Source organism: Elaeis guineensis, chromosome 8, assembly GCF_000442705.2.
Source record: "Elaeis guineensis isolate ETL-2024a chromosome 8, EG11, whole genome shotgun sequence".
Classification (NCBI taxonomy): Eukaryota; Viridiplantae; Streptophyta; class Magnoliopsida; order Arecales; family Arecaceae; genus Elaeis; species Elaeis guineensis.
This window is the reverse complement of record NC_026000.2, coordinates 3,772,872-3,790,587: the sequence shown is the minus strand read 5'-3', so window position 1 is coordinate 3,790,587 and position 17,716 is coordinate 3,772,872. Positions and strand designations below refer to the sequence as shown.

Genomic DNA, 17,716 nt, shown 5'->3' with positions numbered 1-17,716 from the left:
AAAATGAATATGGTGCATGCAAATGGAGGGGTCAATTCCTTTTAAATCGATAATGGACCAACCGATAGCCTCTTTGTGTTCCTTCAGAATACCAACCAATTGTGCTTCCTGATTAGGGGTCAAGTCTGATGCAATGATTATCGGGAGGGTGTCATTGAGTCCTAGAAATACATACTTGAGCGTAGCAGGAAGGGGTTTCAATTCTAACGTAGGTGGTGATTCTAAAGGTGGGACTATTGGTGTACTGGCTAATGTGGGCAATGGCTCATACTTGATTGTCCATGGAGGAGTGGTTTTATCGTATGGTGTATCCAACAAGATGTTAACTTCTTTCATATATTCCTCAAAGTTACACACTCCAAAGTGAGCCAAGCAAGTATCTAAGGGGTCTGGTGCTAGAATTGTGGGTGTTGCATCTTCTATAATATCTTCTAGTGTATCTACTTCAAAGCAACTATCCATTGATGGTCTTTGGAAAACATCAAACGCATTCAGTCTCAGTTTCTTATTCCTAAATGATACGTCCATGACTCCTGTCCTACAATTAATGCATGCATTTGCCATAGTTAGGAAGGGTCGTCCTAAGATGATGGGAATTTGTCTTGGGTTGCCACTTAATTCCATGTCGAGAATCAAAAAATCAACTGGAAAGTAAAACTCATCTACCTTGACCAAGACATCCTCAAGCATTTCACGTGGTTCCTTAATTGATCTGTTGGCTAACTGCAGTATGACTGATGTGGGTTTCAGTTCTCCGAATCCAAAAAGTTCATACACCGAACTAGATAAAAGATTCACACTTGCCCCAAAATCCAGAAGAGCTTTTTCAATGTGATAATCTCCTATAACACATGAAATGATGGAGGCTCCTGGGTCCTTAAGCTTTGGAGGAGTGGCATGCTGGAAGACAGAACTAGCCTGTTCAGTGAGGCATACTTTCTTTGGGATTTGTGATCTAGATTTACGTTTTTGGGTGCACAAATTTTTCAAAAATTTGGCATAAGCAGGGACCTGTTTGATTGCGTCTAGAAGGGAAAGATTAATTTGGACTTGCTTAAACAATTCCAACATCTCATCGAGTTTTCCTCCCTTCTTATCTGCAGGAATAGAAACTTTCAGGGCATCCAAAAATGGGGGTTTAGGCAAGTAAGATGATTCCGGTGCAGTTGGTTCCTTCTCTATTTTCAGGTCCTCCTTGTTCTTGGGTGATTTGGCTTCGGTTAGAGGTTTAGGGTCGGTCTCATTGGTTTTACTAGTGTGTTCAATGACCTTCCCACTTCTCAGAGTCATGATTGATTTGGCATGTTCAGAAAAAATTTCTGGGGTATTAGAGCTCTCAATCACAGATTGCCCTCTTGGGTTGCTCTCGGGTTGGCTAGATAATTTTTCTCTTTTCCTCCTACTGAATGCAGTCGCTAGTTGACCTATTTGGGTCTCTAGCTTAGCAATGGATTGTGTGTGGGAGTTAAGGGTCTGAGTGTTGACTTCTATCGTTCTAGTGCTTTCAGAACTTTTTCCTCAAAAGTTGAGCTGTGACCAGTAGTAGACGGTTGAGGAACATTTTGAAATTGATGGTATGGTCCATGCCTATATGTTGGGTCTTGATATTGAGGTCGAGGTGTGGCAGGATCAACCACTGGTTGTGGTCTCTAGAAAAAATTTGGATGGTTTCTCCAGCCGGGGTTATAAGTGTTCGAATATGGATCGTTTCCTGGTCTGCGAGCTTGTTGGGCTTGAGCTTGTTGAACCTGCTCGTGCACAAACTCAGAAAATTAAGGTGCAACTGGGCATTCACTAACAAAATGGTTTGGACTTGCACACAATGCACAAACTTCTTGGATTGGGTTAGGTGGAATCGGAGATTGTCCAGTATTTAGAAGATGATCTAATTTTTGGGACAATTCATCTACCTTATGATGGATATCTATGGCATTTCCTACTTCATATATTCTACCTCTTTTTGGGTTTAACATGGGTTTATCTCTAATAGAGGCAGACATATGATGTAATGAATTTTCACTTAAAATTTCAAACAGTTGCCATGCCTCATCCTCACTTTTCAGCATGAATGTCCCACCGCATGATGCATCGATCATTTGTCGATGTCTTTCCGATAGCCCATCATAAAAATATTGGATTAACTGCCACTTGGGTACAGCATGGTGGAGATATTTTCTAATAAGGTTCTTTAATCTCTCCCATGTTTCATGAAACATTTCTCCATCTAATTGGGAAAAACTAGTTATAGCTTTCCTTATTTGATTAGTTTTTCTTATGGAAAAATATTTTTTGAGAAACTCTCCTTGCAGCTGGTCCCAGGTTGATATAGTCATGGAATCCAAAGTATGTAGCCAGTATTTGGCTTTGTCCTTAAGTGAGAAAGGGAATAATTTTAACCTAAGAGCATCATCGGAGAAGTTATGAATTTTGATAGTTGAGCATATCTCAAGAAATTCTTCAAGATGTTTATAAGGGTCCTCATTACTAAGTCCATAAAATGAAGGTAACATTTGGATTATACTGGACTTAATTTCATATTGAGTGGCCTCCACAGGGGACACTTGAATACAAGGAGAGTAGGTATATGTGGAAGGAGTAAAGTACTCCTTCAATTGCTTGGGTGGATCATTCTCCTGATTTCAGTCCATATTTTTACGTCTGTTGGCTCTAAAGGTTCTTTCTATTTCTGGATCAAAAGGTTGGATTTCTGATCGTAACGATCTATGGCCAAGCATACACCTTACAATTATACTGTAGAGCAAACACAAAAAAATTTTCTTTTTATAATATATATATTTTTATAATAAAGTGAGAAAAGAATGAAGAAAATCTAAAGAGAAGAACCTAAAAATCTTAAATCTATGAAAATGGAGAAATTAGTTAATGTTTAGATGTTAATTGCAATCAACTTAAACAATCATAGACTCTCTATTCTAAAGTTAACTTAGATCTAGACAGCTCCTAACTTTCAAGACCGCCTTTGAGCACTCCAAGCTCAAGACTGACTAACTGACTCGACCAGGTAAGCATAAGATGTGGGAGGTTCCCTGCTCGTTACTTTCCTTAGACACCAACTGAGTTGGCCAGGTCAGTCAACGGAACCAATTGAAAATCACTTTCTTTAACCACTTACCTTAGACACCGAGCAATTAACTAATCCGCACTCGGTTCAACTCTAGAGCTTTCTTATCCTATTGAGCTCGAAATCACTAGGACTGACGTCTAGTTAATTTTAGATTAAGGTCTAGGTTTTACAAATGCAAGGGAGTGATTTGTGGGCCAAGAAAAGGTGATCAAATCCCCACCTTATCTGAGTTAATGGGTTGCGCCCTTAAAGTTAATTATGGAGATGAAATGCAAAGAAACAAGGTGTCCAATCAAGTTAGAAATTTTTATATTTGAGGTTACGCTATTTTAGTTAAGTATTATGAAATGTCAATGATTTTTTTTTTTTCAACCGTGCCAAGGTCTTCGGCAACGGCGCCAAAATTTGATGCGTAGTCGTTGATAGCACCAAAAATAACTCTACTCACTACGTAGGTAGGATGAGTCGAGATCGTATCCTCAGGGACCTTGGGCTAAATTGAGATTACAAAATAAAAGAAAGAAGTGTTGTTTTGATTTAGAAAATAAATTATCTTAAAATTTATGTACTTAGAAAATAAAGAGCTCGAAAGTTTTGAATTAATTTGCACTAGTAGAGTTGTATCTCTTTTTTAATTAAATAGATGTGATTAATCTTAGAAAAAATATCTATCTTTCCTCGGCACGTCCCGTATCCGTAGATCACGGCGCGTCTTCGGAAAGTACTAGATAAACAACTCTTCTTTCCTCGGCACGTCCCGTATCCGTAGATCACGGTGCATCTCCAGAAAGTAAAAGTTGTTCCTAATATTAATCTAACAAGAAAGTATAAATAAAAGCATATGAAAGAGGGCAAATAAAGAACTCATGACGATTTAAATAAAAAGCATAATCTTTATTGCATATAAAGAAATACAAAAAAGTTTAGAACAATAAACCATCTCTGTGTCGTTACAAAATTTCTTCTCCACTCTCGAGACTGCTAGCCTAGCTGCTCATGAAGTAGTCCCTTTCTATTCCTCTATGCAAGGCTCTAAAAGAATTTCTGGGCTCCCCCTCCAATGGGAGTACAAAAGTCTTTTTATAGGTGTTAGGAGGGAGGAGTTTTACATGATTTTTCGATATGGGACTAAAAAAAATGCTAAAGACTAAAAGATGGATGGATGAGATGGAAAGATCACAAATAAATAAAGAAAATACAAATCTTTCCTCTCAAAGTATTTCTAAATATTAATTTTTTTTCTTTAATAAGTATCTGTTCGTCCGCCAGCAAAAACTCCCCGCGAACCCGCCTGCCACGCGCCCGCTCGCCGCGCTCGCGCCCACGCCTGCACGCCTGCACCTGCACGATGCCGCGCCTGTGCCCGCGCTCTCACGCGCTCACGCGCTCACGCGCGCCCAGGAACACTACCAGGTGAAACATTCTTTTTGTATTCCAAAAAGAAAATTTTGTTTCTTCACAATGACATCTATATCCTTTTGGATTCCTTGCATAGTATCTTCATTTTCTATAATACCATATGCATCTTTTTTTTATTTTAATTTTATTTTAAGTCTAAATTTCTTTAAATTTGAGTCTTTTTGATCTATGAATCAGACTCTTTGTATCGGTGATCATCTTTCCTGTAAAACATAAAAAGAAGCATCAAATTCTTAATAAATAAAATAAATTAAATATGATTTTCTGCTTTAAATGACTTCAATTAAGTATTTATCAATAGCTGGAGAGGTACAGAAGACACCGGAGACAGTCGGTCACTGTAGAAATTCGGTTGCTAGAGTCCGTCCGTTGTAGAAGTTCGTCTGGAATCCATCCGCTGTAGAAGTTCGGACGGAGTCCGGAAGGAGGTCGCTTACTGTAGAAGCTCGGATGGAGACCGGTTGCCGTAGAAGCCCGGATGGAGACTGCTTATTGTAGAAGCTCGGCTGAAGTCCACTTGCAATAGAAGTTCGGACGAAATTCGCTTACTGTAGAGGCTCGGATGAAATTTGAAAGGCGATCGACCACTGTAGAAATTTGGATGGAGTCTGGTTACTGTAGAAGTCCTGCTGCTAGAGAAGTCCGGACATTGACGAAGTCCGGAAGAAGCTCGGAGTAAAGTCGATCGTGACAGGAGGAAGTCTGGAAGAGATTCGGAGAGTAGTCGATCACTGTAGAAAATCGGCTGATAGTGAAGCCCAGAGAGCATTTGGAGTAGTCCGATAGATGACTGAAGGAGCTCATTATTGGAGAAATCCAGAAGGTACGATAGGAGTTCGTCCGTTAGAGGAATCTGGAGGACACTGTGGAAGGTCGACTGCTGGAGGAGTCCGGATGGTACTGTGGAAGCTCGGACGGTCGGAAAGTTCAGAAAGACGCCGCACAAGGTCGGAAGCCAGAAGAGTCCTGGAAGGGTTGGCCTCTTACGAACTTCGGCTGGGGTTAAGTCCGGAGGGTACGATAGGAGTTCGTCCGTTGGAGGAATCTAGAGGACACTGTGGAAGGTCAACTGCTGGAGGAGTCTGGATGGTACTGTGGAAGCTCGGACGGTCGGGGGAGTTCAGAAAGATGCCGTACAAGGTCAGAAGTCGGAAGAGTCCTGGGAGGGTTGGCCTCTTACGAATTTCGGCTGAGGTTATTTTATACCCAACGGGCTCCATAATAAATATAAGCTAAACGCCATCCCTTGATGCATTTAGGCTTCCATGATATGTCCCATCCGCATTGATGGCATGTTTTCTTTTCTTTTTTTGTTAAAAAAACCAAATGGATGGAAAAGTGATTGTTAATTTTTATTTTGCTGTGGAGGGATCCATGTGAATTGGACAATGGAGAATCTGATTAGAACTAGAGCCAAATCTGATCGACCTGAACCTAATCTATCTCATATTATATTATATTATATATTATAATAGATGATATAATATAATATAATATATTATTATAATAATATATTATATTATAATAATAACATATTATGATATGAGTAATAACAGTGTTATATTATACATATGTATCACAATGTGTCATATTAAATTATATATAATATAACATAATATAATTATTATATTATTATTTTAGGGTTACAAGTATGTTTGGCATAAAAATAAAAGATTATATTTTCGCTAATAGAAGAATGACTCACTGATGTAGATTTTTTTTTATTTTATAGGTAAATGTTACCTATGAAAAAATTACTCATTCATTTAGAAAAGTATAAAAATATAGATAAATTAATTTATAAAAATATTGATCAATTTTTTCATAATATTTATCGACTGACCCTCATAAATGCCATCCTACTCTTTAATAAACCTGGGAGCAAAAGCCTTACTTCCCTCGTTATTCCTAAAAAAAAAAAATCAAAATTCTTGCTCTTGCTAAAGAAATATCACAGGCTAACAAGTCGGAACCACCGGGCACGTGATATTTCTTTCCAAGAGAAGATATTTTTTGGTATACTTCGTAAAAATCTGCCGTTGTAGTAATTACTTCAAGCATCTGCTCCCGTTTTTTAAGGATGAGGATACAACCATTAGCTAGCGTGAGGATAATGAATTCTGAAAACAAGACAAACAACTTAATGGAATGATTCTGACTCCGCCGGAATGAGAAACAAATGCTTGAACAAGAAACTTTAAAGCTGTGGCTTTTACCATTCGAGCTTCAACAGACAAGTTCTGTCCATTTCTTTAATTTAATATTGAAAATTTTAAAGATTTACTTTTATTGCATGCTATAAGGTAACGAAGGAAACGTCATGAACTTGAAAACTACGTAAAATAGAAGTGCCAAGTTCTATGAACTTAGATGTTTACGGGATCTTCAGAATATCCTTTTTCATAAAATTATAACCAGTATTTCTTAAAAGAATTAAAAATATTTCTGATGTTACAAGTTACGTTGCATTCAAATGCACTTTCATCTACAAAATATTAGCTGTTATGCATTTTCTCTTTTTTTCTCCATCAGATAAGATGACTTGGGCTGGCTTCAAGTTTTTGGGCATTCAATCAGCCCCATACTTTGTTTATGACTGAGTTTAATGTTTCTTTTGAAACCTTGAAACTATCCAAGAACAGGTCCCGAGTTGTGAATTCAGAATGGGCCAAAATACAAGGATGTTGGGCCTCGTAAAAATTAAGACCTGTGAACAAACCCATCTTTATCCTTTACAACCTTGCACGGGCTGAATCTTTCATGATCATTATACTGACCAGCCCAAATAGTGTTTTAAACACAGCAATTTGGTGCCCGGATTCAATCCCAAAAAGTCTGATGTAGTGATCCTAGTTTTTGCCTATGTGCTGCACTCAGGGGACATCTCTACGTGACCCTGTAGAGGTCTGTTTTCTACACCATAGCAATCCGGAAGGCAACTACTCTCTTTACTCTAATTGGCACACAATGGAACCTGGTCCAGTATGGGTAGGATCAAGTGTCTTGTTGTATTTAACTCCATAATGGAGTGTTTGCTGCGTGCCTACATCAATGGCAAATGACCCTAAAGGGGTATTTGGTATGGAATGATCCATCTAAAATCAAGAATGATGTGAGTGGAGGTGATGAGATCACCATATTTACTTGAACCATAATGATCCTACGTAGCAGTAATCGTAGATGACAAAAATATCCTTCAATCTAGCAAACAATTTGGTATATCAATATATTATTAATATATTATATCAAGATTCTATATATAGTATTATATTATATCCGATATTATATATTATATTTATGATATATAGTACATTATAATATATTAATAATCATATTGTTGTCATATTATGATTCAATGATAGTTTTAAATTAAAATAAAGATATCTTATTATACTTTATATTTATATAATAAAAATATTTGATATATTACTTCTATTTACCTTATTTTTCTAATTAAAGTAAATATTTGTATTAATAAATAACATGTTATAAGTATAAATAAAAATATTAATTCTATAATAACAATTAATATATTTTTATAGAATTAATAATTTATAGGACTAATAAATATTTTTTTATAGAATCTATTAATTATTAATATATTAATAAATATAGTTATATTTTATTTATAATATATTATATATGATTAATAAATATATTTTTATGAAATATATTATGAATAGTTTTGGTATTATATAATCAATAATCTTAGATTTTCATAGAATACTAAATAGATATTCATGGATACTTGAGAATCTTTAATCATCGGACCATGATCTATCCAATACAATGATCTTAGATCACTGATGATCAGATTACCATAGGATTCGAATCACTAATGATCTTAGATCATCATGATGATTCTATTTGAGTCATCAAATGCTATCCAAATAGTATCATGGAGCTTAAGGTCCATGATGAGAAGAAAACGTAGTTTGCTTTAGATAAGGCTGCTAACAGGCCAACCCACGTGGCGGACCCTTTACTGAACATGCTAGCTTTGGGCCCAGCCTATTAACCCAAAATTGACCGTGGCCATCGCTTGGAAAATAGCATGTGGGATCCCCAAGAAATTATTAGGTGGACCAAATCCACCATGAAGCTGGAGTGCAATGAAGCCACCTAATAATTTTATTCTAGAGTGAAATGAGTCCTTTGATTTCATCCTGGGTCCACAATGAACCTAGTCCACCAAGTACCAAGGTGAAGTCCTAGCGCAACTACAAAACCCTGAGCGAGAAAAGAATGAAACATGGTGATGATCTAGTGAGAAACATATTTCCAACAAGAACATGACTACAATGGAGCCACATTATGTTTCTATACCCCATGCTGTCTCTATCACCAACCTTCAAAGAGACAACCTGGGTCATTTGCATCACTTTCAGTCATATCAGCAACAGTTCCATGAATAATCTATCTGCAATAGTTCAGAAGGTTATCATGTTGGTCGCTGAAAGATACAACAGAGATCCTGCTCGCTGCTGCCACAGAAACTATGAGATTGAAGTAACACCTAAATAATGACCTTCCCATAAAAATTTAAAAATAAAAAATAAAAAAAAACTAAATAATGAACCTGAAAGCATATCCTTTTGCTATGGTAATTAATAGAATCAAATCTTCACCAAATCTGATGCAATTCAGTCTTCCTTACCTCACTCTATTGCTTCGATCTGGTTCACTGCATTATTTTTATAACGACAGCCTTCTCAATGAAGCCCAAGCGAACGGAAACTTAATCAGTTAAATGACCAAGAAAATACTATGAGGACATCTACGGCATGCAACAAAGTTCAATGCGTGGCATGAAAATGCCACACAGTTTCTCTGAGTCTTTTGTAAGTATGAGATAACTTCAAGTTATCCTATATTCTCATAGACAAATTTGTTCTTTTCAATAATTAACCATTCCCGAAAGCTAATTTTTATGCGGCCAAATTTAGCTTCTGAATTTTTCAAAAATCGGAATAAAGTCGAGAACCTCCCTACGCCGCTGGATGATGCTTCAAAGCTATTCTTCAAGGAAGGAAGAAGAACCCAAAGATCACTTGATTCCCCTTTTGTTGTTGGCTATGCATTCTAATTTGCTATCTCTATGCCGACGTTTCTCTGAAACAGGTAGAATCTTGATAGCTGAGACACCTTGTTTAAAAAAACTCTGTAATCACACTCCAGATTCAGCCAATCGCTTTTTCTATGGTGGAACTTATTGGAAACAGAGCCTTCCAAATTAAGTGAAGATCTTCTACTGCTGTGTATTTGGAGACTTTAGAGTCTCTTTTGGACAGTTGAAACAGGTCTTGTTGAGAAAATGTTCTTTGGTTGTACGAGTGCAATAGATTTTCAGTTCAAGAGCTCTCTCAATGACATCACATTTGAACAGGCTGGTAATCGGTTCTCTCTCTTGGATGCTGGCAATTGAGAGCCGAGAACTGTTTTGAAGAAATCTGTGCATTAGACCTGCTTTGAAGAAACTTTTGCGACTATGCTATGATTTTCGTCCCCTCCACAATGTTGTATCTCATCCCCTGATGATGCTTTTTCCTTTGAACTCTGCTGCAATTTCTCCTGATCTGGAATTTATTTAAATTCTTTTCCCAGGTAATCAAAGCCTCGCAGCTATTGCATCCTTTAGAATCAAAAATCTTTCGGATCCATTGCATGCTTATATGCTTGTTACCTTGATCCTAACAGGCGACTCTAGTGCCAAGAAAAGCCATGTTTTATATCTGCCAATCTTGCTGACCTCAATAATACGGATTACCTGCCAGCTGCTACTACTTGAAAAGACCGCAAGAGAGTGTTTGGTTAGAGAGAACGAGGGTCTGCAATCAGAATCATAATAGATGACTCTCATTCTAACTATTTGATTGAAAGGAGATCTATTTTGATTTCGATTCCAGGATGGAATGAGAATGGATCAATCTATATAGAACTCAATCCCTACTCTCCTCTATAGATTCAAATTTTCATTCCAATTTCGATTCCGATTTCGGTCACGAACCAATTACTTCGGAAGATTTGACCATTCCGATTTCGATTCCAAACTATTCCGATTTTCATTCCCATTCTGATTTCGATTATGAACCAAACACCCCCTAAGTGTTGGAGACGACCTTCCTCCACTGGTTGTTGATTCTCCTGTTTTGTCCATCATAGATGAAAGAACCAAAGATGGCTTAAGAATGTATGTACGGCGAACAGTGCGGCTGATAGGATTACTTTTTATGTTGCGAACCACTTCGAAGATTGAATTTGGAGATAGGATGACATGTGCCCACTAGATCTCTGGGACTTTTTGTTGCTTGATTTCATGGGTTGCTCTCACATTAAAATGCCATGTGACTGCCCGCTTGTGCAAAAAAAAGAAAACAATTCTTAGATGCTTCACCATTTATAAAACATGCTTTATGCCTCCCCGTTCTCTCCCTCTCTCTCTCCTCTTCTTTTACTCTTTTCATCGCATTCAAATATTGATGAAAATTTTCCTACCAAATATATATATATATTGATGAAAATCTAACAAGTCCTAAGAATCAAAAAATTATTGTAGAAAAAAAATTATATTTTATCATATTTGATTGATAGAAAAACTACTATAAACAATGATACCATATTGGTTGAAGATAATCTTATATAATATTATCAAATCTCAAACAATATCCTTAAATAAAAAATTTAAGTAATGATTTTGTTGGTTCAATTTATTTATTAGCCATTATGGTCCATTTATATGAAAGCTATCGGGACATTTCAATGGAAATATATTAACACAAGTCAATAAATATATTTTGAATTATATATATATATTAAAAATATATTTTATATTATACATAAGTTTTAGTATATTTTGATATATAAATTAGTATATTAATTATCAATAAATCCTCTTCTAGTTTTATTGATAATAAATAAATATTTATAAGTTATTCATTGATATTTAATATTTATTTATAAATATATCGATATATTGAATAAATACTATTAATCAATATATTTATTAATATAATATATATTCATATAATTAATATTAATTATATAATGTACTTAACACAATATTAATATAATACAAGTGAAGGTATTTTTGTTAATAAATGGTAATTTTAGATTACTTCCACTAAATAATCTAACGTAGGAAAATAAATACAATTTCTCTGATGGTATTTATTTTTCTCTCTTAGAAAAATATATGAGATCAATCATTTATTTTATCATCTCTCACATCTACTTTTCATATCAAATATGATAATTTGATATAGAATTTATTCTTTATCCCAACAAAATAGCTCTTGGAAGTAGAAATGGCAATGGTTATGATACCTACAAAATTTTTCCTACCCATACCTGAACTCATTTAAAATCTTACCATCCAAACCCGATTATAAAATTATCCAAAAATCCCAAGTCTATCTCATTAAAAAATAGAAAAATTATTGGTGTTGCGAGAGGACGGCATCTTTAGTCCTATATTGGTTGTGTCAATAGAGAGTTTGGCTTATATAGAATACAACTTTCTCTCCCCTATGACATCCTTCACATAGGATAAAACTACGTGACACCTAATACAGGCCAAAGTGGACAATACCATCGATAATACCTCATATATGCGGGAGCGAAAATCGATCCATCCAAACTACGAATCGATCCGTCCAAACTACGAGCCCTTGACCACAACAGTCGGATACCCAAGTTGCTTGATTAACCTTTATGCAGATTGCGTTATTTGGATTTCTAAATCTGTCTAATCAATTGAAAATAACTAATGGTTGGATTTCCTAAAGATATGAAGTTCAAATTCTCTCACCCTTTATCAGATATATATTTTCAAAAAAAAATAAAATATATATAATTAAATTTGGATAGTGGATATCCGATGGTCAAGTTTCAAATCCGAATGACATTTAATTTTAAATTTTAAATCTTTTTCAAATCTTATAGGATATTATTAAATGAGTCTTGTTAGAATTCAATTGGATATGCCAAAAACAATCCGTCCCGTTACCATCCCTGTTTGTGAAGTTTTCTAGTATGGAGCAGCGTGGAGGAAGACATATGCAGCATCGTGGAACAGTGCCCCTCAAAACCCGTTAAGGCCATGTAGCTAGGGGAACAGCTTACTTGGACCAGGTCCAGTTGTACACGCCAAATTGCACGGGGGATAACAGGCCACGTTAACCCTTGTATGTCACCAATTCCCGATTGCGCATTATCCGCAGTGGATATTCTCCCACATTTGCCCTGGTCTATGCAACGATTCCTCCCCTTAGGCGAGAAGTTTAGTCCCTAGCATCGTAGACCGCTGGGCCGGCCTGGTTCTTTGCGGGCTGGTTGTGTTTGTGTCCCGGCCCATACTTGCAGGCCTAAACTTTACCTGGGTTGCATTAGTAGGGATGAGCAGGCTAAAAGCTATATAGGCGCGGACCGAGTTTAACAACGATCTGAGGGGACTTGGGCTAGGAGACGCGTCGAGTCGAGCTCCCACAACAAAGGCTCGTGCGCGGACCAAAAAACAGTTCAATCTTCACCAGAGGATTCAGGACATGCGTAATTCTTTATCTATCGCATCCAGTGGAGTAAAAATGCACCGCTTTATCATATTGGATCACGTAGTATGATTAATAAGGAGGTATGCATTTAATGTAGCTCAATGTCTTTTCTTAAATTTTTCTGGGTAAAATATTTTTTTCTATTAAATGCTATTACATCCTTGGATAACATTATGACATCTTATTGCTTTTTCATATGATGCAACATGATGTTAAGATATAACAGGATGTCGTACCATGTTATGATGTCCTGTGATTTTTTATAACATCTCAATAATTATTTATAGGATACAATAAGATGTTATACCATTATTATGATGGTTTATTATTTAATATGACATCTCGATGATTATTTATAGAATGCAACAGGGTGTCATACCATCATTATGACATCCTGTTATTTTTTATGATATTCCAATAATTATTTATAGGATGCAACAGGATGTCATATCATTATTTTAACGTTCTGTTATTTTTTATGACATTCTGATAATTATTTATATAATACAATAGCATATTATAGGATGCAACAGGATGTCGTACCATCATTATAATATCTTGTTATTATCTATGATATCTTGGCCAAATATTAGGCGTGGAACTAGGCCGGGCCCTGCCTCTACCCAAGCCTGGCCCGAAAATTATTTTCGGACTTCGGGCCAGGCTTAGGCCCGATAAAAGCATAAAAATCCCGGCCTGAGCCCAGGCCCGAGCCTGGCCCGAATACGTTTGGGCCAGTCTGCCTACTCCGGCTCTTCCACCTCATCCTCTGATATAGCCGCCGTCGAGACCGCCTTCAAGATCATACGCCTTCGTCTTTGCCAACCCGAGACCAGCCCGAATATGTTTAGGCCAGCCTGCCTACTCCTGCTCTTCCACCTCATCCTTTGCTGTAGCCACCGTTGAGACCGCCTTCAAGATCATACGCCTTCGTCTTTGCCAACTTCTCTATCCTCTCCTAGTCTATGACGCCCCTGCCACCGTCGCCGCTCGATCACAGGCTACAGACTTCCGGAGCTCTGAATCCTGCTCTGCCATCTACCTCCAACTCTCCGACAGTAATGGGGAGCCCACATCGGGGCTATTCGATCAGGATTTCTTTCTCTCTGAGCCGATCAAACGGTGGGTGCTCTCAGCCCACTTGATGCCATACCTTTCTCCAACCCACTCATGAGATAATGGAGGGGGCTCATGAGGTAGGGATGGAGGAAGACGATGTCATTGAGGATGATCATGGCCCCAGACTCGTCGAGAGCATGGACGATGCCAAGCCCCTGACCGCTACTGGCGACCTTGTAGCAGATCTGGGTGAACCCCATGTACGCCATGCATCTCCTATGGATTCCCCTGAGCTGCACTGATGCCTCCTTCATCTACGCCATCCGTAGCACCTTCCTCGTCTGCTCCATCAAGATCCGTTCCTCTTCTCTTTCTGAGTCGCTGTCGGTGGGGATCTGGGAAGGGGACGAAGAATGCTTGAGCTTGAATGTCGGGCTTGCAGTCAGGCTCGAGCTCGGGCCGGGCTTGGTCCGGGTCAATGGTAGGCCCGAGCCCGGTCCGAAGATGAAATGGGCTCTATTTCTGAGTCCTAATCCGGTCTGATTTTGTTCGGACCTAGCTCAAAACCCGACCCACAATCGGACCGATCCGAAGCCCATCGGACCGGCTCGAGCCCACTTCCAGCCTTACCAAGTATGAGCAAAATAAAGCAAAAGGAGGGAAAGGGCATTTAGTCAAAAAAATAAAAAAAAAATTATACCCTCTTTGCTACTTCTTCTACATCTCCCACATGCAAATTCACATACCACCTTCAAGTAAATCCAATATGAGACCATTTAAAGTAAATTAATTGATCATTCACCTGAGATGAAGCTCTGCTCCTTCTTTAATCGAAGCCCATCTAAGTTAAACTAGGGGCATGTAAAAAATCGGGCAAACCTTCGAACTGCTCTCTTCAATTCGCTTAATATCAATTTTTTTAAATTAGGTTCAGTGCCGATTTGAGAAAGTCTTGGACCAAAAAAAAATTAGCTCCATTTCAGTTTGACTCTTCAAAAAAGCAATCCTACCTGACTTGATTTGACCAATATATATATATATATATACACACATTCAAACCAAACCAAGCCGATCTTGACTCAACCCAACCCCCATATAAGCCTCGTGGAGGAGAGATCCTATTCCATATAAGCTATAGTTTTTCTTGACTCATAATCGATATGGGATTAAAGTACCCTCCTTTCATAATAGTAGCCTCTCCAGTCGAGGAGGACTCTGTATGCATGGATAAGAGGTGAGTCCTTCCTCTAGCACTATTCTGTTACCGCAAAATTCTGGAGAGGTGCTGATGTGGCTAGAGCTGGACGCCGCTCGAGATCCATGATGCCGGAGAGTACCTACAAAAGAAGTTCACACTCGCTCGATGGAGGACTCTTTGATACTTATGTTAGCTGGAGCTTTGAAAATAATAGAGAGAAAAGATAGTGAGAGCCAAAAGAGTGGAGATAATTTTTTTTTCTCCTCTCTTAGGGATTGTCCTTCTCTCGGATGTTTGTGTTTGCTTGCTTACTTGTCCAAGGATCTCCTTCATATCATTTTTATATAGAGGTTGAGTCCATAGGCCGCTAGTCGGAATCTATGGACTTGTTTAGTTGACAAAAAGTGGAAGAGGGAAGAGGTAGTTCTTGAAAAGTAAAGAGGGGGCTTCTTGTTTGGTTGAAGTTTTAAAAGAAGAGAGAGTAGAAAAAGATCTTTCTATGGGAAGTCACTTCCCACATTTTATTAAAAGTGGAATGCATAGGAGAGATGGGTTTTAGCACTTTCCATTAGATGAAAAGTGACGGTATTTTTTTTTTCAAAATATTCTTTTAAGATTCACGGCTAAGATTTTACAAAATATCAATAGAGGGTTAGGATGAAGTACTGAGTAGTGACATAATATTATATTAATATTTATATAAATATAATATTAATATTATAATATTTATTATATTTTAATATCTATATTAATATAATATATTTATTAATATTAATATAATATTTATATTAATATATTAATATTTATATTAATATAATGTTATATTTAATATTATATTTATATCTATATTAATAAATTTATTATATTACAATATTAATATTATATAAATACAATATTAATATATATTAGTATTATATTAACATAATAAATTATTAGGATCTAATGTTATATTATAATATATTAACATTATATTTATATTAATATAAAAATAATATAAATATTTATATAATATTTAGAAGTAAAAAGATATATATGGTCTTATATCTATGAGAGTATAATAGGTATTTTACACAGTTTTTTCAAAAAAAGAGTGTTCAATTAAACATAAGCTACTCTGCAATAAGTTACTTTCCCATAGTCAACCAAACATACGAAGATCCTATTATCAGAAAATAGCTCTTTAGGAAGTAACTTCTCAGAAAGAAAATTTCTATTCGGGAATCAAATGAGTCCTATGAGTTTATTAGGCCTAATTTTGCAGGCCGTTGGACCACGTTCTGATCTTTTATTGAGGAAGGAATCTATCTCACCTCTTTTGAATCGATGTTGTTAGCCGTCGATATCAAGTACAAGCTTCACCTACGTAGCTGACTGAATTGGTAGTCCTGAGTTCATAACTGGTGTGATCTCATCATGCTATCTTAGATGCACCTTAATAGAAGATTAATCCCGATCGACCATAAAAGAAAAAAAATTTTTGAAATCAGTGATCCTGCAGCTTTTGTATCTCCTTAAATGATTTATCTTTGTGTGAGCCACTATCCCCTATTTTTTTAAAATTAATTTTGATGATAATATTCTGAATAAAAAAAATGATAAAATTAGTTATGTTATAATTAGAAGTACAAATGATGTTCTAGTAGTCGAAAAAGTTGAGACAACTGTACTAATAGTTGAATTATATATTGGATGGGAATAATTGTAGCATGCAACGAGGCATCTGAAGACATCTTGTATTATATTTGAAGGTAATCCATCCATTGTGATTAGATGACTTTTCAATCAATTTACCATCGAGAATAATCCCTACCTATTGATAAGCGATTATTGGTGAATGACTGCTTTTCTTCTATTTTAATAATAATCCTTTATGAGTTTTTAGTGGATTGATTTAATAAATTTAGATTTATCATAAAAAATAAATTTTAAAACAAAATCCTTCACATGCTTCGAGCGTCCTTGCACCAGCCATGCACACTTTGACTTTCAAAGTCACCACGTACCATTCAGCATTCGTGGAGACGATGTAATGGCCTACGAGTGTCAAGTAATTATATATATTATTATCCTTATCTTATACTTATCTTTGGGTTGGTATGCCTCAAACTTTTGTTGTTGCAGTCTAACTATACTGTTATTTGACAAATTTATGAATAAATCACACTGCTGCAAGCCAACGACGACCCAAATGATGTAACTTTCTACCAAAAAAATTAAATAAAGATGTAACTAATAAACCAAATGACCAAAAAAGTGATGAAACAGGTCCAGCCAATCGACTGGGCCGCGAAAGAGGATTTGGATTTCTATCTGAAAGACAAAGCCAACGTCGGCTCGACGGCAGCCGTCTGACGTGGCAGTTGATACGGTCGCGTGGCCTCAGCACGTCCACGTCTTGTATGCGTC

The 17,716-nt window shown here is 36.7% G+C and overlaps 1 non-coding gene across 1 annotated transcript; it reads left to right on the top strand.

The window, feature by feature from the left end:
• The first annotated feature begins 2,155 nt into the window (after window positions 1-2,155).
• Window positions 2,156-2,261, top strand: LOC140851379 (small nucleolar RNA R71). The gene has a single exon (XR_012134132.1). It is a non-coding gene; the product is annotated as a small nucleolar RNA R71 (small nucleolar RNA).
• The last annotated feature ends 15,455 nt before the right edge of the window (window positions 2,262-17,716 follow it).